Source organism: Bactrocera oleae, chromosome 2, assembly GCF_042242935.1.
Source record: "Bactrocera oleae isolate idBacOlea1 chromosome 2, idBacOlea1, whole genome shotgun sequence".
Classification (NCBI taxonomy): Eukaryota; Metazoa; Arthropoda; class Insecta; order Diptera; family Tephritidae; genus Bactrocera; species Bactrocera oleae.
Genome location: NC_091536.1, coordinates 78,401,208 through 78,427,770, shown reverse-complemented (window position 1 = coordinate 78,427,770; position 26,563 = coordinate 78,401,208). Strand labels below are relative to the sequence as shown.

The window sequence follows — 26,563 nt, the reverse complement described above, 5'->3', positions numbered from 1 at the left end:
TTTGTTTTGAAATCTTAAAAATCTTAATTAAAGATAATTTTAAAATTTTCAATCCCTAAACCGTGTCAAAAAATTAAAAACAACGAAAAAATATTTTATCTCAAATACCGGATTGAAATACTGTTTAACCTGAGTTTATAATTAGAAAAATTAAATAAAATTAAAAGCATTAAATTGAATTTAAAAAAAATTGTCATATGAAATATGTAATTCTTTTCTTATTATCCCTTTTTATTTCAGGCTTTTAATTTGAAAGGTAATTTTTGTATTTGTTACTCCAGTTTTTAATTAAAAAAAATATTTTCTCAATTTTTAATTCCAATTTTGAGATTAAAATTTAAATTATCAAAATTCAAACAGCTTGGATTAAAAATTAAATTTTCAATTTTTAATTATGATTTTGAAGTTAATTTGAAAATCCAATCCAAAAATTGTGAATGAAAAAATTCTTGACCATGAGTATTAGAGATATCTTAAAAGCGCGAAAATTCATTTAAAGACCAGTTAAAGAATTTGAATTTTTTGTGAGAATAAATAAAAGTACTACTGAAAATTTTAAACATCTTCGTGAAAAATTGATAGCAAAAAGTATTTTTCGAAAGAAGACTGCAATTCTCAAAAATTTCAGAGGCACCTCGAAATTCTTTTAGTTGAAGAACTGCCTGAGCTATTTTAAAAAACACTATAATTATAATTATATTATAAAAAAAACTTTAGTAAGCCCGATACCTTCGTTAAACAGTATCCTTCGAGAATTTAGCAGTCTATCAGTACTGACTTAAGTTTGATTATGTTGTATTACTAAACTGAGCATGTTACGCATACGCCATGTCGTACCATTAATTTTAAATATTTTATTTAAGTATGTGAGTATATAAAACCTATTTCTTTTTTAATTTATTTGTATGCATTTTATTATTTAAATTATTAAGAATAAATTTTTTTTTTGAAAATATCGCGTTGATTAATTATAGTACTTACCAATATGTATTAAACCTTAGGATAATATTTGAGTTTTGGTTATTTATTTCACTTATGAGTCACGTTGCAAACACTAGTTAGCTCTGAATTTTTATAAATACTTCAAAATAATTGTCCTAAAATACAATAAACTTAGGACCACACTCCTTGTTCGCTTTGAAAGCACTTATGAGGAACACTTTCAGTATAAAATCACAACGCACGTGAATACATTCAGACGATCTGCTCGCCTTTATTCGCCTTGAAAACTAACAAGCTAAAGGTACTGACAGTTCACATTTCTTTCATTTAAATACCCTCTTATCGAGAATTTCAATTTGAAATTATCTCTAACTATTTGTTGTTGCAATAAAACTGTATCATTCAGATAGCTGAGATGAACTTGAAAGCAGGGCAGAGACCGTAAATTAACAGCTTTATCGCATTAAGTATAACCACTTAAAGTTTTTGTTTATTTGTTCTATTGCCTACTGCTAATTACTTCTCTTCTAGTTTGACAATTTAAGGGCGTGCGACTGGAAAATTTCCGCACTTTTATTATTTGCTCATCTGCTTAGCAAATGTGTGTCTGGACATTGTATTAAGCTATTAAGTGAAAACAATTAATTTGCTTGGTAAAAAAATGTTAACGGTAAATATTAACTGTACAAATTTACAAATACAATAAACCGAAGGTGTCGCCGAACACTCGAAGCTTTGCACCTAATCGCATCTCGTGCATAAAATAACCGCGTAAAAAGGCAAAAACAACGAGTCACGTGTCTTTCTGCGTATATGTTGAGGAGATAACTAACCTAATTTGATAATATTTAAACAGCTGTGTGAGTGCTATACTATGCTTACATGCTGCAGTTATTCAAATCTTTCAAATTTTTTGTTGTTGTCGAGACCATGCCCTGGCAGCGTGCTACTTAGTTCGTTTTCACGAAACTATTTTGGGAGACACAAACACATCAGCACTTCAGCACAAGGCGTGCATATGTAACGGTTCATCTATGGTGTACTGTGCGATCAACTCGACAGAATTCTGTCGCTACAACAACAACAACAACCGTTAGACGTCCAGTTTATCTTATCTTTTAAGTCCATTCATTAAATTGGAAAAATGTTTTTCGGCAGCAGAATGAGAATAGTTTTGACTGATTGTGACAACATTTTTTTTAATCTCACTTGCTAGATGATGAGACTATTTGAAGAGCTTGGTGTGCGGCAGCGAAGAGCGCTGTGAGTATGTGTGTGCGCGTGCGAGTGTGCATGTATGGCAGCGTTAAATTGTGGGTAAGGGAAGCTTATTAATTCGCAGGTGGCTGCTTAGTGAAACTTTATTTATGCTGATTAATTTAAATTTAATTTACTTTTAGTATAATTTATAATACTTTAGCTTATTTTTAATATTTTATTGTATTTGATCTAATGCATAACGGTGCTGTAATGTACTATTTGCCAGCGGAAATGATGGCAATAAATGTGAAGTAACATCTGCGAAATACAATTTTTTATCTTAATTGTTTAGCTCGAATTTAGTAATTATTGCGCGGAAAGTGCTTATAAATACCTTAAGGTAGTAGCAGATAAACTGAATTATTTGATTAGTCGGAAGCATAATTGTTCAAGGATTTGTATAACAAAGTTTATAATATTTATAAGATTATAGTATGAATCTATAGGCAATGCGTTTGAATGACACAATTATTGCACAATTTATTTTAGCTGTTGCTGTAGTTAATTGCAGTATGTTAACTATATTTTACAGCTCCATGCATATTCTTATTGCTAATTTTTTTTCAAACTACCTAGAGTATTTTGAAAATAAAAGATTTTGAAAACTAAGATAATAAACAGATATATCAATTTATTCCGATATAAATGAATTGTAAACAAAAACAAAAAAGAAAGCGTTAATTTCAGCTGCATCGAATATGTAGTACCCTACACAGAAACATTTCTTATATAATAAAAAGGGTATGAAAAAACCTTTATCTTGATTTTAATCGGTCAATTTGAAAGGCATTTTTATTTTATAGTTGTCCGATACTCTATGTCAAAGTTCATGAAGATATCTTGTCAATGAAAAAAGTTTTCCATACTAGGACTTGATTTTGATTGGTCAGTTTGTATTGCAGCTATATCCTACAGTGATTCGATATCTGCGGTTCCTGAAAAATGAGCGGCTTCTTGAAAAGAATAGAGATCGATTCAGTTCGATTTCTCAAAAACTGAGGGTTTAGTTTTGAATATACAGATAAACAAACGGACGGTCGTCGCGTTAACGTTGCCTTTTGGATATCGCAGGCTTCGTATTAAGGTATACAAAAATTAGTTCCTAAGATTATATTGTTGTATCTATATACGTGTAGCTTTTTTATAACTTCTTCCTAACAACATGAAAAATAAATGACAACAACTTTTTGGTCAAAATAAACCAGCATCATCCTTGTTGGGTTAAGCTTATAAGTAAATGTTATTAAATATTATATTGAGATGAGAATATTGCATCTTCTAAAGCTAAAATAATAAGAAAATTAGATTTTTGTGGTAAAATTTTTAAGATTTGGCATTGACAACTTTGAGTAATATCATTATAAATAATATAAATATATATATCTATATATAAATATATTAATAATTAATGTACAAATTTCTTCTATATCATGTCAATAGCCTTTTTAAAGTCAGCCGGAAGTTAGAAAATCTTTATCAAGCTAAAGCCTGATTCAGTTCAATCCATTTTTGACATACAAACATAATATTATTAGGATCCTCTCTGAATTTTAACTATATATATCTCACACATTGACCGATATTTTCGGTAAAATGCCAACTATAGGTACTTGGGTTCACATATTCGGTATATGGGGGCTTGAACCGTTGTGGCCCGATTTTGATAATTTTTGGTCATTGCGATTTAAAGCGCACTATTCGTGCAAAGTTTTATCTTGACACATTCATTATTGCTTGATTTGCATACTGAGAAGGGAAAGAATCAGATGGAATTTAAAATTGTGTTATTTGAGAAGGCGGGGCTGTAATTCAATTTTGCTCAATTTAATAAATTTTAATATAGAAATGTGAGAAGAATGCTATATACCAAATTTGGTTGAAACCGGTCTAGCAGGTCTCGAGATATGGGATTTCACGTAAAATTAGACGGTGCAACTCCCATTGTCCAATTTGATATCGGCTTCTATAAGGCCTTCTTGTGGTTGAATATTTTAATATCTCTGACGCAGTTAGTTGCTGATTTATCGCACCTTTAGTAGTTTTTAACCGTTATATGGGGAGTGAGCTAGGTTATCATCCGATTTCAGCAATTTTCGCACTATCGTAAGAAGGATTGAAAAAATTTGTATCGTGCAAATTTGGGTGATATAGATTTATTGTTTTTGGGAGATATATACATTAAACAAATTAGGGAGCGTGACCAAATCCACTTGTTATTAAAATTCGTTGTGGTAAATTTGAGTTCTGTATTGTAATTTACGGCCTAGTTATGACACTTAATACGTTTTCTATTAATATCGTTTTGTGAGCGTGGCAGCGGTCTGATTATACCCATCTATGAACCCGTTCTTACTTTTATGATAAGTAACATGTGCACCAAGTTTCATCAATATATGTTTTACTCAGGTTATCGCTGACAGACAGATAGTCACTCGGAATTCAACTCGTCTCGTCAACCTGATCATTAATTATACATAACCCTATATCTAACTCGATTATTTTTAGATGACACATACAACCGTTAGGTGAATAAAACTATTATACTCTGTAGCAACATGTTGCAAGAGTATAAAAAGGTGATATAGCTCTTATTTGTAGATGAAACCTATTTTAGGGTAAAATTTTCAGCTCACAGAAGCCCATTACTTCTGCGATTCCTCTCACCAAATTACAGTTTTCTGTCTTAATCAAGAGTTTAATTATATCACCTTATAGGATTTCTTATTAACATGCATTTTGTTTGCGAAAAAATCTCTAAACGCTTGTCATTTAAAATTTACTGCTGGGAGCTGCGGTAAACATAAGCATATTTTGCGGATCAGTAATACAGTAGGATGTGTTGCATAGAAACATAATGCACAAATATAACTACAATCCTTGCCTGCTGTTGCAAAGCCAACGAAAAATTATAAAGATATTGAAGGAGTGGGTGAATAAAGGCATATACCAGTAAGTAGGAGGTGTACGAGAGAGAGTCAAGTGCCACCGGCAGCAACAGTTGCTGCAAAATTTATGGTATTTCACTTTTTAGTTGAAACTTTTTAAGCTACAAATTTGCACATTAGTTAACAGCATAAATGCGGCACGAAATATTACAAAATACGAAGTGGCAAGCGTGCAAGTATGTGTATTTGTATTGAAAGTGGAAGGTGTTCACTTGCAACATATCCACTTCTGTTCATGGATGTGTGTGTTTGTGCAGAAGGTACGAAGGCATGCATATTGTAGTAGGTGGCGGCGAAATTAACATGGTTGGAAGAAGGTGGGGTTATAATTTCCAGCAGCTGTGAAGGGGTAGTTTTACAAATAAATTCAGACTCCTATATATAACACACCAATGCATTAAAGTTGGCTTGCGCGGCTTTATTTGCTAGGTTATTTTTCGTTGCCGCAGCGGCTTAAGTGGCTTTAATGAACTGCTAAAGCGTGGCAATAATTTTATATGCATCAAGCATCGGGGTAATGGCAGGAAAGTAAGCTGCCTGTTCATATTGTATTGGTTTATTATACAATAATTGGGGTATATTAAGTTTACGATGAAGTTTATAATAACCAAAAGGAAACGTCGGACAGCTGTAAAGTATACAATATATATATAAATGACCAGCATGATGAGCTGTGTCGAATTAGTTATGTCATCGCTGTCTGTGTGTATGTATATACGCGATTTTGTGATATCTATCTGAATTTCCTTCTCTACCCAATAAGCTGTTTATTTGTCGGAATCGCTGATATCGGACCACTATAGCGTATAGCTGCCGCACGAACTGACCTATCAAAATCCAGTCCTTGCATGTAAAACTTTTTTATTTGACAAGATATCTTCAAGAAATTTGGCACACTTTATAATCAAAGGCAATGGTGTAATCACCGAACAAATTGTTCAGCATATACTGTATAGCAGGTTTAACTGAACGATCGGAATCAAGTTCTTTTAATACACATTTTTTAATATCCTTTTATCATATAATAAATGCATCTGTGATGGGTATTATAACTATGGTGCACCCGAAGTTTTCTAGTTTTTATTATTTTTTTTGGGGAATAAAGTACCGATTCGGTTGCAAAATGCTGCATTTTCTACTCACCACTGACCAAACAAATTAGTGGTGGCTAAAAGTAGAAGTTGTATGAGCAGGTGTTTGTGTGTATGTGAGCGTTAAATATTTTTTTCTTATGTGCCCTAACGAAATTGAGTAAAGTTCTTAAACCAATATTGGTCAAAAAAATTAGTAAGTTTTCATGATTTCACGCTAAAAAGCGGTTATATCTCACAAATGTTTATTTAGAATTAAAAAAAAAAAAAAAAAATTAATTACACCCTTGTGTGGTGCTTTGCGGTTATTGCTTTATGAAAACGTGTTGTAATGTGTTAAATAAGTATTATACCATATTAAATCATATACATATATTCATGTGTGTAGGCTTATTTGTACTAAAACAAGTCATAAAATTTTATGAACAATCACATATCTTAGTGTATTTACTCATGTGCATTCAATGACGTTGAGCAGGTGTGCTTTTCTACTTCGGTATTGCACTCCGTTATTATTTGCTATTTACTCATAGTCATAACTGTAGAATAATTCATGAAACACTAACATATCGTGCAATAAATCTCAGCGCTAATCCTACAAAGAACAGTGTGATGAGTGATGAGCTAGGAGTATGCACATTTAAATTGATAACGTCTAGCCGTTTTAAAATAAACATAAAATGAATTTATGCAGGCAATCTTAAATATTCGTGTTGTTTATATTATTGGCGTTTTTGTAGTTCCTTGAATTTTTAATGTTGCGTATACGCCCGGCATGATTGCGGCAAATAGCCTGTTATATGAATAAATACTCGCAGGTATTTTTCTAAGCGGTATATTAATATTAATTATTGTGTAGTTGCATGCGTGGTATAAATCAATTTCTAATACTGTGAGTTATTGCAAAGTCTCGTTTTTAGTTTTGATTAACTGAAGTGTTCAAAAATAAATTGTTTATTTATTGTTGGTACTTTCCGCTTAAAAATCAATATAGGAATTAATTTATAATAAATTAATAATATTGCGTTTTAAAATGGAGGTATACACATAATTACTTTACCATAACACTAGGTGTATGAATATGCGGGCGCCACTGCCTTCTCACCACTACCGTTTAAGCAACCGTGTGGCATCAAACCTTACAACTGAGCTAACAATCAGGGGCAGTGGCGGTAATGGAGTGGCAGCAATGTTTCCGACGCAAGTGTAAAAGTGACGTGCTGTAAAAAATTGACTTAAATGCCACCGTAAGCCACCTGTGCGCACTACAACAAAGAGTCTTTGAAACTATAATCCTTGCATACATATATATGGACGTACAAGCGTCTAACACATGCTAATTTAATTAAGCTGGCAGGTAAGGAAGAGATAACTTTATACATAAGTACGAGGACTGTTCAAAAAAGAAGGTGCATTTTCAAGCTGTATGAGTATAGCATATTTATTTTATTTGTGAGAGGCATAAAGGTTAGATGTGTTTTGCTGCTGTCAAAAAAAAGGTTCAAAGATTTGTATAAAATTTTGTGTGAAAAAGTGTTCAAAAACACTTGAGATGTCAACAGTGCATACGGTGAGTGTACTCTGAGTCAAAAAATTTTCAAAAGTGGTAACATACAAGCTTTTCATATAAGGTTAAGTAGATGTGACGCTCGCTCTGGATGCCCCAGCACATTAACAACCAATGGAAGAACCCAGGAGAGCCGAGACCAAAAATACAAAAATAGATGAGAGAGCTCAAGGCATACCAAAAATTACATATCAAAGCTGTTTCGAAAATTGGAAAAAACGTTGGCACAAGTTATACATATAAAAAATTACATATGGTGGTATCTGAGGGGCACTACTTTGAAGGAGACCAAATAGAAATTGATGAATAAATAAATATTTTTTGAAAAAAATTAAAATTCACTATTTTTTTTAACAGACCTCGTACGCATTTATGCTTAAAGATTTTGTCATTATTGGGTGTGTATAAGTATACAACGTACTTACCCTTTGACACGTTTGTAATTTTAATTGTTATATAATGTTTAACGCAGATGCGCGCGTCTGGCAGTTAATTACAAATATGTATATTCGGCACTTTTGTTTGTGTATATGTGTTGATTAGACTTTCCTTCAAGCTATAGAATTGTATATGTTTGTATTCGTCCGTGGTTTTCCTTAGCACTTTGGCATTTATTTTTTTGGCGTTTAATTTAAACTTGTTTGCATTCGCTGCAAAAATCTTTAATTTACTGTTGCTTAATAATTTAATTATATTTTTGTTGCAATATTATTCGTGATATAAAAATTGTGAGATTCTCCGCCTTTCAATTAGCCGGTGGCGTCTTTCCGTTGTTAGCTCAAATAGTTTGCGCGCGCACGTTGTTGTAACTGTAATGAAACGGTAAAAAGAATAAAAAAGTTAGATTTTCAACTTTTAATTAATGAATATGAATAGACTACGGCTAATTTGTGGTAATTTGCTTTAACGATCGTACGAACGTAGGTATTTAATTGAAACGCTTGCTTTTGTTTTAGTCAGTTGGGGATTTCCAATTTTGTAAACGCTACAAAAGTGATTCACGATCGCAATTTAGTTGTTATTTTCAATTTGTTACAAGAATGTTGTATAATTAATTGTTGAAAAATCCTGATTGAATGTAAAATTAGTGAAATGAATTGAAGATTGCTCGGCATAGTTGATATATGCGGGTTTGTCTGCGGAGAGGAAGACGGTAAGATGTTTTCAACTTTATATATAGATAATCTACTTATATAAAAGCTTCATAAGCAAGCTTTTTAACATTTAAATCAAATTTGTTACGTGTGCTTTTTTTGTTTTAAAAATGTTTGCAGTATGGTTATTGCACTTGAAACAATTCTTCTGTTACATCGACTTTAATTTTTTCTTACAACAATTAATTTAAAAAAAATATTTGGACTTTGTTGTTGTAAACTTAGCTAGAAAACATTTTATTTTAGAACTTAGTATGAGATTGCATTACCATTAAGCGTTTTAAAGTTTGGGAATTTTCGAAATATTAGATTAAATATTAAATTAAATGAATGTATGAATATGAAAAAAATTCAGAGAAAGACTTGATAAAGACAAATAATGTTATAAATTAAATTTATGCTATATTTATATCAAAATTCTCAAGTTTCGAAGATATAATCGAATGCTGTCCGAAAGTTGTTTCATACGAAAAGTTGGCTTGGTATTCGATATATAACAGATTTTTTTATTTGGGGAATGATACCAATCATTGAGATCTCGTCGTGAAATGTCGAAAAAGTGGTAAATCAGGGGCTTTCAACATCTCTTAAGCATCGCCTTCATCAGTATTGCATTATATTTTGATTACGAAGAGGTCTGAGTTAGAACATGTGAAATTATTTTCAAATGGAACGTCAACTACTGATATCTAAAAGCTCTAAAGCTTTTAAAGCTATTATTGATAATAAAGCACAAAGAAAAGTTAGGGTTAAGCCATTTTTATCAAAAGGTTTGACATTTTGACAAGCAAAGAAAACTTTATACTTGACAAGATATCTTCATGAAATTTGGCACCAATTACTGTCCAAAGCAATGCTACGATATCCGAGTAAATTGTTTCGATCGGACCGCTATATCCTACGGCTGCCATACAAACGGAGCGGTCCAAATCAGGTTGTTGTATTGAAAACTTTTTAGTTGTCAAGATATCTTGACAAACTTTGGCAGAGATTATTATACAAGGCAGAGCAAGAATACGACTGTAGCATAAACTACAAAAATGTTCAAATTTTATATATAAATTTTTTTTTTTTTTATATCTCTTGCCTAGCTTAGTTTATTTCTATTTTATAGCGATGTTTTGCTGATTCCCCAATATTATTACAGAAACTAGCATGACACAATCATTACTGCGAGATCTTAATGCGAAATATCAGATATTTATTAACCGGAAATAAAAGTGCAAACAAAAAGTAAAAAAATGCAATATAAAATTTACGCAAAACAATCAACTGGCAACTAATTAATAACTGTGCAATGAAATGTCAAATAAATGCAATCAAATGCGATTGGCAATGCACAGTTTCAATTATATAACGGTACTTTGTAATTGAGATTACGAGTGCGATAAAAAATTGTAATTTTAATGAATATAAAAAATGTGCGCTCCTAATGGAAACTGCTGAGTTATGAGCAATCTGCATTTATCGACTGATTATTTGTGCGCAATAATACAATAAATTTCCTAATTGCACAATTTTATTGACAAAAACATTGCATGGATGCAACTACAATATATAAGCGGTATATGCAGAACTATTGGAGCAACTAGAATCTCTAGCAACGGCAATTAGCAGCAGTATGATTACAAGTAATTGTGCAAATATTGTCAAACGGACAGACGGGCTAATTAAACGTGGAAAGTTGAGCGATCAAAATAATAACAAAACTCAAAATGAATATTCATGCGAAAAAGGAGCTTCAAAGCTCGAAAGCTGCCGGCCGGTATTGTAAAATCAAAAAATATACCTGAATATCGCAAATGATAATTGTAGAAATATAGTCACGCGTCTCTATTGTGTTTGTTGTTGTTGTACACAAGCGCACCTTTCATTCTTCGCTGGCGTTGAGTGTGAACTTGTTGGCTCTGCAGTGATTCTTTATACCCCCGGCCAAGCGTGTTAGTGCAGCAATTATCTTTAATATGTAAATATGTGCTTATTATACGCGCAAATGTATGTGTGTGTGTGTGGGGGTATGTGCATGTTTGTTGTTGCCATCAGTTGTTGTATTTACATTTGTCTTCGCTGTCATTGCGCTGCATCGTCACTTGTCTGACATTGTGACGTGTTCAGTAGTGTGATATGTTTATGCCGCACACAAGTTTATGTTTGTTCACACTCAAACGCACATACACACATATATATGCACAAAAACATACATATATACATATGTTATGCATATATGTACTATAGAATATTTGTTTGCATACAACAATAAAACATGCAATCACAATTTACAGCTATGAAAACAACAATCATTTTATATGGCTATGCCATTAGTGGCAGCAGCAGTAGCAGCAGTTGCAACAACAATAACACGACAGCAATTTGACAGCTACTGAAACTGATACTTCCACTCTACTCGACACAAAGGCAGTCATGCATACCTTACTTCACCGCCGCTGAACATAACTCGTCAGTTGAGTTATCGAAATTTAAGTGAAATTTCATAATTCCAATCTTGTTTCTAATTACTCAGCTAGCAGTACAATTTGTGCGCGTGTGTGTTTGCGTATGCTTTTGATTGCAGCCGGAATTGCTAAAATGTCTATTGTTCTATAGCTCCATAAATGCTGCATATCCTCAAGGCATTTATTGTATTAAATTTAAGTTGAAGTTTGACGAGTGGAATTCGAATACTTTCGTAAATGATATGCCTTTAGCCTTCGCTTACTTGCTTATCTCAATCGAATTGCTATAAAACAATTATTTACAAATTTATCCACTGTTTTGACTCACAATGCTTTCAAGTATTCAGAGCATTTGCATATTTGGCAAGATATTATCGTTACAATTAGTTAAATGTGGCATGTAACTGTAGGTACGAGCAGAAGGCATTCGATAGTGGAGAAGTGAACAGATTATTTAGTAATGGAATGATTGAAGTTATAAAACAATATTTTTAGTAGCTAAAAAAAAAAAACAGTAAACAGAGTTGACAGTTTATAAAATTTTTGTTGACAAATTTTGCAAATACACATATGTATAGCCGAGTTTTATAAAATAATTGAATTCCATTTTTCTTGTATACTACATTCAAATATTTACACCATTGTCTTATATACCTATGTACACACATATGCTATATAAAGTAAATAGTTTTATGTGAAATATTGTATATCTATTTTTAAATGTTTGAAATAATAAATTAACGATCATTTGCGTTAATGCTTAGTCATGTTATATTAATAGTATTATAATATCAAAAAAGTTAAGTTTTACAATAAATATTACATACTCGTATATTTGCTAAGTAAATAAAAAAGTTTTTCGTACAAGACCCTGATTTTGATCGTTCAGTTTATATGGCAGCTATATGCTATAGTGTTCCGACATTGACAGTTCCGTCAAACAAGCAGCTTCTTGATGAGAAAAGGACGTGTGCAAAATTTCAGATCGATATCGAAAACTGAGGGTATATACAGACAGACGAGAAGAAAGACGGATATATTTATGTAGCTCAATCGACTCAGCTTGTCAGTCTGATCATTTATATAAAGGGTCTACCAACAAGAAAGACTAAAGTGAAATAAAACACTTAAATTTGGTCAAAAACGTTTCTGGTTTTTTTTTTGTTATGCAGATAATTTTATGCTATTTATGATTTGAACAAAACCCGTTTATGCATTTGAGCTAGAATTTCGGCTATAGTGCGCTGACTGATTTGCGTAAACCTTTGATTTAAAATACCTACAGAGAAAATAGTCTAGAGACGTTAAATCGCGTGATCTTGGCGGTCATTGGGCCATTTCGAGAAATTAACGAGTCGGCAAACTTTGTCACAAAATATGCTGAAAAAGACATTTTTCGGGAATTTTCGGAGATGTACTTGCGTTTCCTGAACCACACGAGGACCAATAGTGACAATTTTGTTTGTTGACGAAGCCATTAAGCTACCTGAAAACGTGAATTTGCGTAAATAAATAAAAATCAAATTTGCGTGGACAAGCTTTGTACCAAATTGCAACATGACATTATGAATTGGCGAACTTTACGGAACACACTGTCAAAATTTGACACAAATACGTAAACAAAATGGCCGGCTCGAGCTGTCAAAATCAGGTCATTCCTGTTGACAGACGCTGTGTATACCATATTCTGATATCAGTACAAGAAGATTGAATTGCGCCCATTCAAAACCAACTTTCATTAATTATACTTTTCTTTTATCGTGCTTTTTTGGTGTGTTGACCTAGTACCAGTACCAGTACCTATAAACTTATATGCTTTGTTTACAAACTATTAAGCTCGTGGAGCTGCTCTCACTCAGTCCAAAAACCTAATTTATGCCAAGCGCGTGTGAAGTATGCACATGTATGTATGTGTAAACTAATTGCATGTAAATATTTACATATGTATTGTATGTACATGCATGTTATAAACATATTTTTTTTCGTGTGTATTTCACTGTCAATTGTTGCCCGCATTTGTGTAAATAAAATGAGGTTAAAGTCTCTACTTCCCAGTTTACGTTTGAAGTATGTTATGTGTTGTTATTTTTATTGCCTGAGTAATTGTTGGTAAGTATTTTTAAATGCATTTGCACTAAGCCGGGGAGTTATGTAAGAGTGATTGAATTTGCATAGTCATGCGTAATTGTTTGTAAACTGGTTTTGTTTGTGTTAGAAATTATAAATGTGTAGCACAACAAACAAACCAGTTTACACAAAATTATTTGAATATTTGATAACAATTTTATTCTTTTTATTCTGCTCCTATTTTTGGTTTTATTGGTTTCCATAATTATTTTATTTGATTACATAACTGTGCAAAGATTAAACAGTGTTGACATTTTTTGTAAATTTGTGTTTTATTTATATTTTGTATTATTTATTAATAATAAAGAAATATCATTTAAAATTGTTTGATGTTGTTTTGAAACACAAATTTATAGGTAATTGAGCGTTATTTAGTGCATTTATTTATAATTAACATTAAATAATGAATACAAAAAATTCTTTACACGACTTGATTTTGATTGGTCAGTTTGTATGACAGTTATATGCTATAGTGATTTGACCTGCACAATTTCTTCGAAGATTGCACGATTACCTTAAACAATAATAGCTATAATAGTCCGATATTGGCGATTGAAAATGAATAGGTTCTTGGGGAGAAAAGAACGTGTGTAAAATTTAAGATTGATAGACCCTTTATTTAAAAAAAAAAAACTAAACCCCTATTAGACTCCTCCCAAAATCACAAAAAATTAAAGTTTTTGCATAAATTACACTTTAAAGTCCTAAAACATTATTTAACTGGTAGAATAGGGAAAAAATGTTTCCCTGTCCAATCCGCTGCAGTGTCGAAGCTTTTGATTCATTCAGCTTTAGCATGTAAAACTTTAAGCTTGTGTTTTTAGGTACGGTATTTTTGTTATAACTACAACTTATATATACATCAAAATTTACTGTTAAAAACACTGTTTAAAAACATGTATACTTTGCTAGCAAGTCTGAATCACTTTCGGCCGCTTTGAAAGAAGCAATTTCAAAGAATGCTCCAGTAGCTGCCATTTTGTATCAATATATCAAAATTAAAAGATTTTACACATCCGAAATACAAGTTAAATAAAACCTTAAGGTTTTCCATTCTTTTCGATTCCTTTTATCTTAAAGGAGTAGTTTTACCATTGGTCTTTATTTTGATTCCAGCTTTACACAATTTTTGTCAAACGTAGTGCATTGCCTAAATAGAGTTAATAAAACGTTTAACTGTTCCCAGTTAAGAAAAATGTTTATCAAAAATGGCTTATCGAACACATTCACCCTTTAGAGTAATATTGAATTGAACTTTTTTTACCGGCGCGAAATATCTATGCGATTAATGTATTAATATAACAGTTTAGACTACAAGTATTGCGAATAGGATTTAGCTTTGAAATATGTGGTCAAAAATAAAATGTTTGAATATTATTATTCTGTATATTTTTCTCTTTTTTTATGCGCCTTATATGCTTCTAAAAAAAAGTCGAATGTAGAGATTTGTGTTGTCGTTAACAGAGTAAAATATCACACAGCACTAGTTACCGTTAAATTTAACATAAAACTGCTTACCGTATTGAATGCCTTAGTACTGGCAATTGCAAGCTTATCGCGATCACCTAAGCAGTTCGTTTATAACATAACCTAAACCTTTCGACTATTTGAAATTTAAATACTTTAGAAGAACTTACTTCTTAACGGTTGCGGTTTGTATGCATTTTCTTGAAAATTACGCTTTTACATCACTTTTCTTTTCTTTCTTTTATTATTAAATATTATGTTTTTAATTGCAGCGAGAATTCGTTTGAATTTCCATTTATAGAATACACCAACGAAAGTTGCTTTAGCCTCTCAGAGTATCAATACTTGTATGCTTACTATCGCATGGTTTGCTGTCCGAATAAAACTTAAACGATTATAATTATTATCCCGTAATCTCGAAGTCCTTTCAATTAGCCTCTTAGTAGCACATGAACAAGTGTGTTGCGCCTCGATAGATTTTTTACGAAATTTCACGACAATGTCAACGTCACTTTAATTTATGCGCGCTAGTCAAGCAAGGCAATTTCATTCAATACCGAGCGACAATCTTGAAATAAATGTGAAATCTGAACGCTTTATTAATTTTATATAGCGCTACTGGAACATGGTGCAGCGATTATTGAACAGACATCCGATCGGATGCACTACTACATGCACAGAAACACAAACACAAACATACATACAATAATCGGTGAGCACCCACACAGCGGCAGCTAGATATTAATCGGTCGATGATGTTAGCTTGGAGTTTGAAAAAGCCTCCGAAAAAAATTTCAATTGTACTTGTACTACTCTCCTTGTTGTTTTTGGAAAACATTTTTTGGAAAAACATTTTGTTTCTCCCATTTTTGTTTTTGTATTTTTATATATATAAACAAAAAAATTAGCTACTGTTTTATTGTAGTTGTCACTTTCCTCATTTACCTACAAGTATTTATTCTTTTTAAGCGACGGGCTAATAGACGCTCCGTGCGCTCTCATTTTAAACTACTGTTTTGCTCTGCTCTACTGTGTGTGTTCGTCAAACAAACTGCGCGGAGGTGTTGGAGCGGGCAAAGATGACGAAAGGGCTGTTGATGAAATGACGCAGTGCTAAATATTAAATTGTCACACATACACGTACGCATACACATACTATATAAATGTACTCGCTGTGTATGTGTTTGTATGTTTCGTGTGCCAGTCTGTGTGGCAGAGTGTCACAGGTGTTGCTGAAAGGGCTGTTTGTTGTTGTTATTTTTGTTGTTTTTGTGTAAAAACAAATATTGTGCTAACATTGAGGCAACAGGGGCTGTAAACTGTTTTAACAGTAATGAAATGTAAATGCACTTGCATTCAGTCACACTCACACACACACATACATGAGTACAGAAGGTTACAACTTTGCGCTTACAACGGCAAATAGAGAATGCAATACAGGTGATATATTTAAACAAATAAATCAACGGGGTTGAGGGAAAAAGAGCGTAACTAGTATTCAGTGAGTTTTGAGCGCTGTTGTACTGATGAGCATGTGTATGTTTGTATAGGTCTGTATGCTTCGTATTGTAAAATAAGTGAACTTGTGAACCGTAAGGAATTCTTTAAAGACCCGCTGAATCAGATACTTCCGATTGGATTCCTCTTTGGATTGTTATGTGATACTTATATTGGTATTCAATTGTCCAATATTCCGAACATGGGAACTACTTACCGTGTACTTTTTTTTTAGTATATGTAATTGATTTGAATATTGATTTCATAAATGGGGAACGCCATCGACAACAACTCATCAAATTAAAGCGATCGATTGCCGAAAAATGGCCGAAATGCGCGACTGGACACGATGCAATTATTTTCCACCATGGCAACGCTCGGTCTTATGTTGCAAAGCCAGTTAAAAATTTTATGGAAAACAGCGGCTGGAAAGTTTTACCGCACCCACTGTATTGCCCGGACCATTCCCCTTCCGACTACCGTAGAATACGGTTTACATCAGAACAGGGTACAAAAAATTTACTTGATTTATTTTTGGCTACGAAGCTGGCGCAGGTCTGTTGGAATGGAATCCAGATATTTCAATAATTTGTGGACTCATTTTTCAATGCCGCGTTATTGATACAGATTTTATGTATTATTTTGTAAATATTTAAAAGTACATACGTATTTAACTGCGAAAAAATTATACACAATTAAATAAGGAAATTGTGTAATTAAAAAACAAAATAAACATTACGGGGACGGTGAACTTTAACACCTCAATTGTGCTGTTTGAAGAGGTCACCCAAGGGAGTTGCATGAATAAAGAAATATATATACGTAACTGATTTATTTTAGTATAAATTTAGCTGCAACGAGGATTTATCTGATGATCTCTTAAAACAGTTATTGGAGAAAATACTAAAATGTGGTTGAAAGACGCCACAATAATTTAGTCAATCAGCCAATTGTTAATTAGTTAATCGCAAATTTGCTAATTGACTCAATTAACAGAGATTTCATAATATACCAATTAATTTATTACGTAATTTTAGCAAAAAGTGCATCCAGAAAGTTCCCCTTAATTGAGTCAATCAGCAAGTTGTCAATCAATTAATGAGTAAATCGAAAAATTGCTAATTGATTAAATTAACAGAGTTATCAAAATATGCCATTCAATTTATTGCGTAATTTTAGCAGAAGACTCTTCTTAATTGAGTCAATCAGCAAATTGTTAATAAATTATTGAGTTATTGCTAATAGACGCAATTAACAAAATATATTGTGTCATACAATTGATTTCATCATCTCTGCAGCGGATAGTTGAAAAAACTTTCCCAATGAGATTAACTTGCTGACGCAAACTAATCTGGACATAATTGGAGCCGAAAACCCGGTTAGTAGCGTTCCAAAATTAAATCTTAAATGCGTAAATAAATAAATAATAATACCTGTGTTTGCAGAGTCTACAAATTAGCGCAAGTTGTTTTCCACAATAATGACGCAAAATTCAGTTCAATCTTGCACTTTTATTGGGTCCATAATAACAGAGAATAAATACAAAATAAATACTACAGTTTAAGTGTAGTCTAAGAGACTCATAAGAGATGGCAACGCCTGATTAACCACTTGCGACAAACATAATTTTTGTAGTAGATATGGAAATATTTTGCCAGCTATTTCCGAAAATAAACATTAAAAGTGAATTTGTTTTGCCTCGAAGCGAAATTTGGCCTATAAAACTACTTATTTGGGTACTTAGTATACGTGCGGGTATGTAGGTGAGGACATTTGCTAAAAATGGCTCAATAGAATAATTATCAGCACAACTTAAGAAGAGTAAACACAAACTTTTATATGTCTCGCATTTATATTTAGTTTATATTTATAGCTCAACAACTATTCATATCTTTTAAGTTTGCCATCTGCGTTTACAAAAAGAACAAATAAATAAAAAAATTTATAAAAATAAAAAAGTATAAACAAAAGTGAAAATAAAAGCCTTTTTAGCACCTTATTATTTATGATGCTTATGCTCTTATCCATAACCGTTTTTGTATCATAATTGACTCTTCTTCTTCTTCTTGTTTTACTACTAAATCACTTCTGATTTATGGACTTCGCTTAATTTACTTAATCATTAAGCAGCTTATTTATTTAATTACTTTTTGTTGTTATTTGTAAACCCCGCAGTTGTATCCAGCAAAAATTCTTTTGACCTTTTAAAAACCGTTGAAATATTATGCCGCGACGTGACGTGAAATAATAAATATTCTGCAATTACTTTGATACGAATTTTAAGTAGAAAAAAAAAATTTCGCACTTGATGCTCGTTGACATTCACAGCAGCAGGGAATCAAATTCCAAAGCGATATATTTCACCTGATGTTAAATGTGTCGATTATATTGTAATACATAAATACCCAAGAGATTAGAATTATAGCTACTGAACAAGTTCTTACGAATGCACAGAAGAAGCTTGAAAACAAAAGTAAATTTTCCATACTCATGAACTTCCGACTTCAACTAAAAGTGAAAATAATATGGCTAGGCCCAGGAAAACTTTTTGGAATCACAGCTAACTTCAGCATTGTTACTAATTTTTGCTCATCCGTCATTAAAGCAAGAAAATGGAAGAAAAAGCGACTGTTAAGAAAATTGGTAATAAAAAAAGAAATCACGAAGAGCACTGCCGCTTTGGTAAAGGCGTAAGATTAATTTTCTTGTTTCTGTCTCAACGTATTTGAGAAATAGTATAAAGGTAGATGAATAAGCATTTTAAGGTTGGAACAGACTACATAATCGTTAGAAGAGTTACAAAAATAAACATCCTGAATATTTTTTCAACAATTGGATGTTCAGAAGGAAGTAAACGCCTCGAAGTCAATATAATAGACAGACGCCTCGGGTGATTGGTGAGGAGGTTTTTCTGCATACACCTTATATTCTGAAATTGGCGCTAAAGGGTTGCCGGTGAAAAATTCGTCTCAAGAGAAGCTTGTGAAATTCGACTGTTCCAGCTTTTTTCCAATAGGGACGAGGGCTTTCATGAGAGTGGAACCATGAAATTAACTTTAAAATTGCAACCATGCTAAAATAAATCTTCAAAGTTTGCGAAAATAATGGATTTCTTTTTACTAGACCTTATACATATATCCTTAAATCATTTGACAATTATTCAAATGTTGGGATAATTTTTCCACTAGTGCCCAGCTCATTGAGACGAGATATTTACCATCGCTCCCAATCGCAATGAAATTTGGAGCGTATATTGGAAAATACTTCGAAGCTTTATCAAATCCAGCGAGTCGTTGAATCGTGCTTGTTTGTGACTCACTTGGAAACATAATAAAAAAGAATGTGTCATAGCTTTGCAAATTTGATCACAAAATGAAAAAAAGAAAAATACCACCTGAAATAATGAAAACAGAATATTTGAATTTCGAACTTGAGCTACTATTCAATTTACTTTTATTTCTTAAGTGTGTCAAATGTTTCTAACTAATTGGAGAACCTGCAAATGATAATTTCAAGACAGCTGGTGTTTTTAGAACTGGAACTTCTAATTCATCTTGAAAATAATAACACATATTTTCTCAACTAAAAATATTTTGATCAGTTGTTCTTAATTCTACTTGAATTGCATGCTATAAAGTGTTTGGCTATAAAATTGCTGAATAAATAAGAAACTAAATCAACAACACTCTTTGGTGGTAACCATTGATTACCGCAAATACGATAAACGAACGAGCTGTGTCGACTTGGGAATAACGGCTGTTTATGTTGTAGTTGTTATATAGACTATTATTTGTTATTAGAAAAGAAAAAGTGTATGAAAGATTTGCTAAAAAGGGAGAACGAGTAAAATAAAATTGTATAAAAACCTTACAGTTTGTACAATATTGAAGGATAACCGGCGTAATTGACGTAGAAGGGTGCAAGAAGTGAAATAACTTGGTTCAGACAGGCGAAATACATATATTTCTCTGTACGTAGGGTAGAAAGTAAACGAAAGCTTTATTAAATCCACAACAAAGTAACCGAAAAATGCAGATTGCCACCGATTGTGGTTGCCATTAGGTAAACGATCTATCGAGGAATATTGGAAAAAATTGAATGCCAAAAATACAAGAAGGTAGCTAAGTAATATTGCCAAAGTGAGAGTAGAAAAAATGGAATTGAAGTGCAGACATCTGTTAGAAAACTTTGCTGCACAATTTAGGTTGTCAATATGTGCAGATAATATGCAAATATGAGCGAGTATATCGTTTGTCTCGAGAGTGCAAATACTTAATTTGAAAGGGGTTACAAGTGGGCGCGAGTCGTATAATTATCTCAAGAATACTACATATAATGCAATATGCTACATACAATATTCAGTTGTTTAAGTAAAAACCAAAGTATGCTTGAGGAAATTTTTCCATAAAGTTAGCTAGAATAACGAAAATTATTCGACACTGAAAAACAGTATAACAAGAGAAATATATTCACTTAAGTTTGTTAAGCTATCTTGCGCATTGACAATTTTATGATATACGGTACCAAGTGAACTAGAACTTCTAAAATCATTATATTAGGTAAATGGGGGCTAAGGAAGTACTGACCAGATTTTATAAATTTTTAGCACCAGGTAACATTATTGTCCGAAAAAGTGTGCCAACTTAATTTTAATAATATGTCTCATATATTTACTGATGTTTTCAGTATGAAAATTGCTAGATGCCTTGAAAATTTATAGTCTGATTTCGAAAATTGTTACAGATCTACAGATATTACTAAGAAGTAGACCTTAGTGTTTTTTCAAATCAAAAAGTAATGCGTGGAAATACGTCTTACCGGAAACCGATCTTCACGAAGAGCAAAGATATTCCTATTCCTTCCCTGTCCATGTTCTGGCATACCCAGAAATAGTCTGTAATGTAACCAATCCCTGTTCTTATGATTTTGAAAAAATTTTTTAGATGTTGTTAAGCGTTCATCAACTGCTTAAACACACCGAAAAAATGACGCAAAAAAGCATATCAAAAAAAAAAAAAAAAAAAAACTGTGAACTGACTGGCTTAAGATTCTTTAAATAAAATTCTTTATTGTTTATAAAAATAAGTCACCCAAACACTTCGCAACTATGAAATTTTTAGCACTTTCTGCATAATTATATACACTACATACTTATAAATATCCACATGTACATAGATAGCACCGTGTACCTATACACAGCAGCTTATCAGATCATCACGTTGCGTTAATATTATTGTTTATCTACACCTATACATATTTGGTAAATAAATTTTGAGAGCTGTTAAAATTGATAAGACCACAAACATACTCGTATATATGTATGTATATTCTACACTCGTAAGTGCGTGTGAGTTTATTTTTATACTCTTGCAACCTGTTACTACAGACTATATTGGTTTTGTATCACCTAAAAATAATCGAGATAGATAGATAACTCGAGTAATAATTTAGATATTGTTATGACTCTTGACACACATATTCCCTGAAACCCAAAGGATGTGGTATTGCAGATGGGCGGAATCGGACTACTGTCACGTCCATAAAACGCCACGAAAACCTATAAAGTAAGAACTTAACCTTAATTAAGTACTAAATTAAGCTACAAAACTGTTTTTTTGTACGTGGATCGCAGTTGAGAGGAACATCTGTGAATTAAAATTTTTTTTTAAAGTGGGTGTAGCCCCGCCGCCTATATGATTTAATGTAGATATCTTTCACACCGCTGATGTTATATCAACCAAACTTAATGGAAAGAAGTAATTTTAGCATATTTTCAAACTCTGTAAAAATGGGTATAATCAGATAATAACCACGCCCACTCCCCATATAACAGATATGTTGAAAACCACTGAAAGTGCGATAACTCACTGAATAAATGCGCCACAAGCATTGGTACGGAAGTGCTGTATGGAAGTAGTTGTAAAAATTGGACAATGGGTGTGGCGGCTTTCACTTTTAAAGTTTTGCCCATGCTTGCATTTTGCCAGAGTATGATATGTTCGGTTACATCCGAACTTAGCAGTTCCTTACTTGTTTTGTTTTATTATTGAGGTTTAATTTTGAAAATAATTGATATTTAAAAATATTGGTCAATGGAAAAAATAATGAATTTTCATCTTAATTGAAAATTGATATTTTTGGCTTTGACACTTATTTTTATAAACGGCCCCAGTTAAAACCATGGTAAACTGTAGTCTTTTAATGACTGGTCTGGTAGGATAATTTTTTCATTAAAATTGACAGTCGAAATTGGTGCTTCAAGAAAAATATGATATTAATAATTTTTTCATGCTTATGTTTAAAAAAATAAATTCTTTTATTAATGAATTGTTTTCATTTTTAACATAATTTAGATATAAACTATACCATCTTTTAAGTTAGAACAAACACACGGCATCCGTTTGTTTTACTAAAATCTGTTAAGTAGTTTAAGAGTTTATCCCGGACAAATCGTGTGACACGAAGTTTATAATATATATTTATTTATATGTAGATTAAATATTATATATGTATATAGGTGACTAAAAACTTCAATATTCTTTTCTTTTCAGGTTTAATTACGTTCCTGACTTCACAAAACCCTTTAAAAGCTATTGCTTTTCAATTCTTCATTAAAAAAAAAAATTTGAAAAAAATTTTCAACTACGGCAGCATCAAAGCTATACTGCTCTTCACAGGTGCAGTTTTTATAGCATGAAAGGGTAAAGCAAATCTTTATATTGACGTTTCCGACAGGTTCGCATATAGACAAATGGACAGACTGACCTGGCAAATTTAATACAGATATATTGTATTTAGTCAGGGTATACAAATAACGGAAATAGTAAATGTACTATTTACTCAACAATTTAAATAGGGAATAGTTAAAGTATTTTCCACCAATAAAGTATAAAACTAAATAACTGAAATCTAGGCGATATTCTAATAAGCGAATTGTAGAAGTTATAATAGCTGCATTCGTTTCGCCAAACATTGGAGAGTAGTAGATCATTGAAGAAGATCTATTGAAAATTATGCACTGGTCGCACTGATTCAATTGACTAAAGCCATTAAATCATTGATAGTGTAGTAAAACGAAGATGAATATTAAATGTAGTGTTAATTCAAAGCAGTTCTACGCAAACCAATGCCAATCTCTTAAATACTGTAAAGTATCGTAAAAAAAGTCTGATAGCACTGAATCCGTATATTCTCTTGTATCGAATTCAACACGTAAAGTAAGTAGAGAAATGACGAAAACGACTAATATAATTAGTGATAAAACAAACAAGATATGGCATATATTGAAAAAGCTGGGTTTATTATTCAAAAATATTGCATAAATATAAAGAAGATCTTTGTAACCACTTTGCCTCATTTGTCGCTGCACTGTGGTCATAGCCTAAGTACATTAGCTAAACACACCATTTCTTCCTCAGCACCAAAATGCAAAAGTTCAATGCCCTTATTTCGAAATCAATTTTAGCATTCTACAATCAACATATCATTTAGCTGTGCAACTTTGTTATTTCGCTTTTGTTTTTTTGATTCATACGATCTTAGGTAATCATAAAAATCGACTGAAAGTAGCGCTAAAATGGCAGCAGAAGCTGAATTGACAGCAAATGCACTCACTCACCCACTTAAAGTGAAATGAAATCAATTCCAAATCAAATTTTCGTATTAAACTGAATGTACGGAAAAAAAATTTAAGAGAATAAAGCAACTAAAAGCAAACGCTGTCATTCCATTCCATTTCATTCAATTGCAGTCGATTGCATGTTGGAGAGTTTTTAGAGTAAATAAAGTGTACATATGTACGAGTATGTATGTATGTGTGACATATTGACAAGGGCATAGATGGCTGGAAAGTATATTTTTGGTACTTTGAATGGTTTCGTGTTAGTTTTTTTTTGGAAAATCTAAAAATAAATTCGTAATTATGATATAAAATAGAATTTTATAATTTTGTATAGATAGACTAAATATACATAATTAAAAAAAAAATAAAAAATCTTAAATGATTTTAAAAATTTAAATTTTTAAAAATTTTTACTTAGTTCTTTTTGTAAAAATTTGTAATAGAAGTTTGGTTTATAAATTTTAATAACTGTCTAAATGTCGTATTTATAGATTTTGTTAGGTCAAACAAGTTGTAAACTATTGTCTATAAACATACTAATTTAATTTACAATTTACATTTCCTAGGGGTATCCACTTGTTTATAGTGAAAAGGGCACAAAAACAAAGTATCCAGTTGCAAACAAGTCCAAATCGATTCAGGGCATATGAAAACATACATACATACATAAAAGTCTAGAATCGCAGTTTCACTCACTCTTTTTCATATCTTCCATATAAAAAATAGAAAACGCGAATATCAAACTCGAAATGTTCCACGGCGGGTCATCGTAGCAGATATCTTAAATTTCGTAAAACTGCACTGATGGCTGTGCAATAAAATACAGTTTTATTGGTGGAAAATTGCGCATGGAAACAGTCAACCCGCCATGTTGAAGAGTTCAAAAGTTCAAACAGTATTGATTTTGTTGTACATTTATGTAATATATATACATATATATATCCGTACGTGAGTGATATACTATGTATGTACATACTGATTTTGTGAATAAACTCACATTTGTCTAGAATATTTGAAACATTTGTCAGCCAATTCATTTTGGCACAGTTCGGAGAATTTGCATGATGGCATCGCGTGTCTTCAACACAATGATTTGATATTTTTGTGACATATCTATAAATTTGAGCATATTAGTTACGGTAGAAAGTAGGACAATAGAAAAAATTAATGGTGTGGACAGACAATTTTATGAGTTATATCTAATTTTTCTGGTTTCTCGAAACTTTTTGTAAAGATTTTTGGTATTTTTTTAGTCTGATTAAATTAGTTCTTACTATTTACTATATATAGCTCCTTTCCGAAGGGTTTTCATTTCCAAATTTTTGTTTGGTTTTATATATATTTAAAAATAACATTGTCAGTATCAATATAACCTCACTGTTGTTCAATTCTGTAAGTTAAAATGGGGTATTTGGAAGTAAACAATTAATTTAAATATTTTAAATATTTTCAAAATATGCTAGGAATGAATGCTTACTTACTATTTGGTATTTAGAATAAACAAAATAAATTATTAGATATTTTATTTTTTTTCAAAATTTCATATTTAGAAAAACATTTAAAAATATATTTCAAAACCTAAAAAAAAAATAATATTAAAAAAAATATTTCCGAATGAAGTATTTAAAAATGTCTTTAAATATTTTCAAAATATGCTTCGAATCAATGCTTATTTTGTTTCACACAGATGCTTAAAAAAGATTTACTTAATATCAAGGGTAATAATTCTTTAGACTGAAAACTTCATGGGCTTTTTATTTTTTTTTTCAATATTTATCGAACATTTTTGTTCGAAAAATTGTTATCATGATTTTAGTCTATTTGAAGGTCTAAATTATATATAAAACCCTCACGAAATATATAATTTTGAATACATATGAAATAATACATGAAACATGTTCGACAAAAACTCCTTTATTGAAAATGTTTTCAAATCTCGAAATTATTTTAAATATATGTATATCGAATTCTTTTGTTTTGTGTGATACTGTAAGTTTTAACTTACAAAAAAAAAAAACAGTTTTTGTTTAGATATTTTGAAAAGGGATTTCAAATTTGTAAGTTTTAATTTTAGACTTTGAGAAAACTCAAATTTTTTTTAGCAAAAAAAGTATCACAAAACTTTTTTTTCAAAAAACGCTTAAGTTCTTTCTATAATTTTTTTAAATTCACACAATTACTTAAAAAAGGTTTTAAAAGCATTCAGTAATACAAATCCAGTTTGAAAAAACTTTGCTCTATTGTTTAAAAAAATTTTGTTTGACATAATTTAAAAAAAAAAAATAAATTAATCAAAAATAAAATTAAATAAAATTGAAAAAATTCCAAAACAAAAAATATATTAAAAAAAACAAATTCCATTAAAAACAATTTCAAATTTAAAAACTTGTTTTATAATTTAAAAAAATGGTTATTAAAAAAAAATTCCAAAAATAATTT

The 26,563-nt window shown here is 31.4% G+C and overlaps 1 protein-coding gene across 3 annotated transcripts in view; it reads right to left on the bottom strand.

Annotated features, from left to right (window-relative positions):
• The window catches only part of LOC106614537 (sodium-coupled monocarboxylate transporter 1), a 107,985-nt gene that overhangs the window by 56,230 nt on the left and 25,192 nt on the right, over positions 1 to 26,563 (bottom strand). The window contains exons 1-2 of one of the 3 annotated variants that reach the window (XM_036368760.2): positions 15,177 to 15,311; positions 8,231 to 8,614 (exon numbers count right to left, since the gene is read on the bottom strand). The gene's annotated coding sequence lies outside the window, so the exon portion shown is untranslated. Of the gene's footprint in view, positions 1 to 981; positions 1,247 to 8,230; positions 8,615 to 15,176; positions 15,312 to 26,563 lie in introns of those variants that run through there. The other 2 variants (XM_036368745.2, XM_014230328.3) reach the window with 2 other exon arrangements.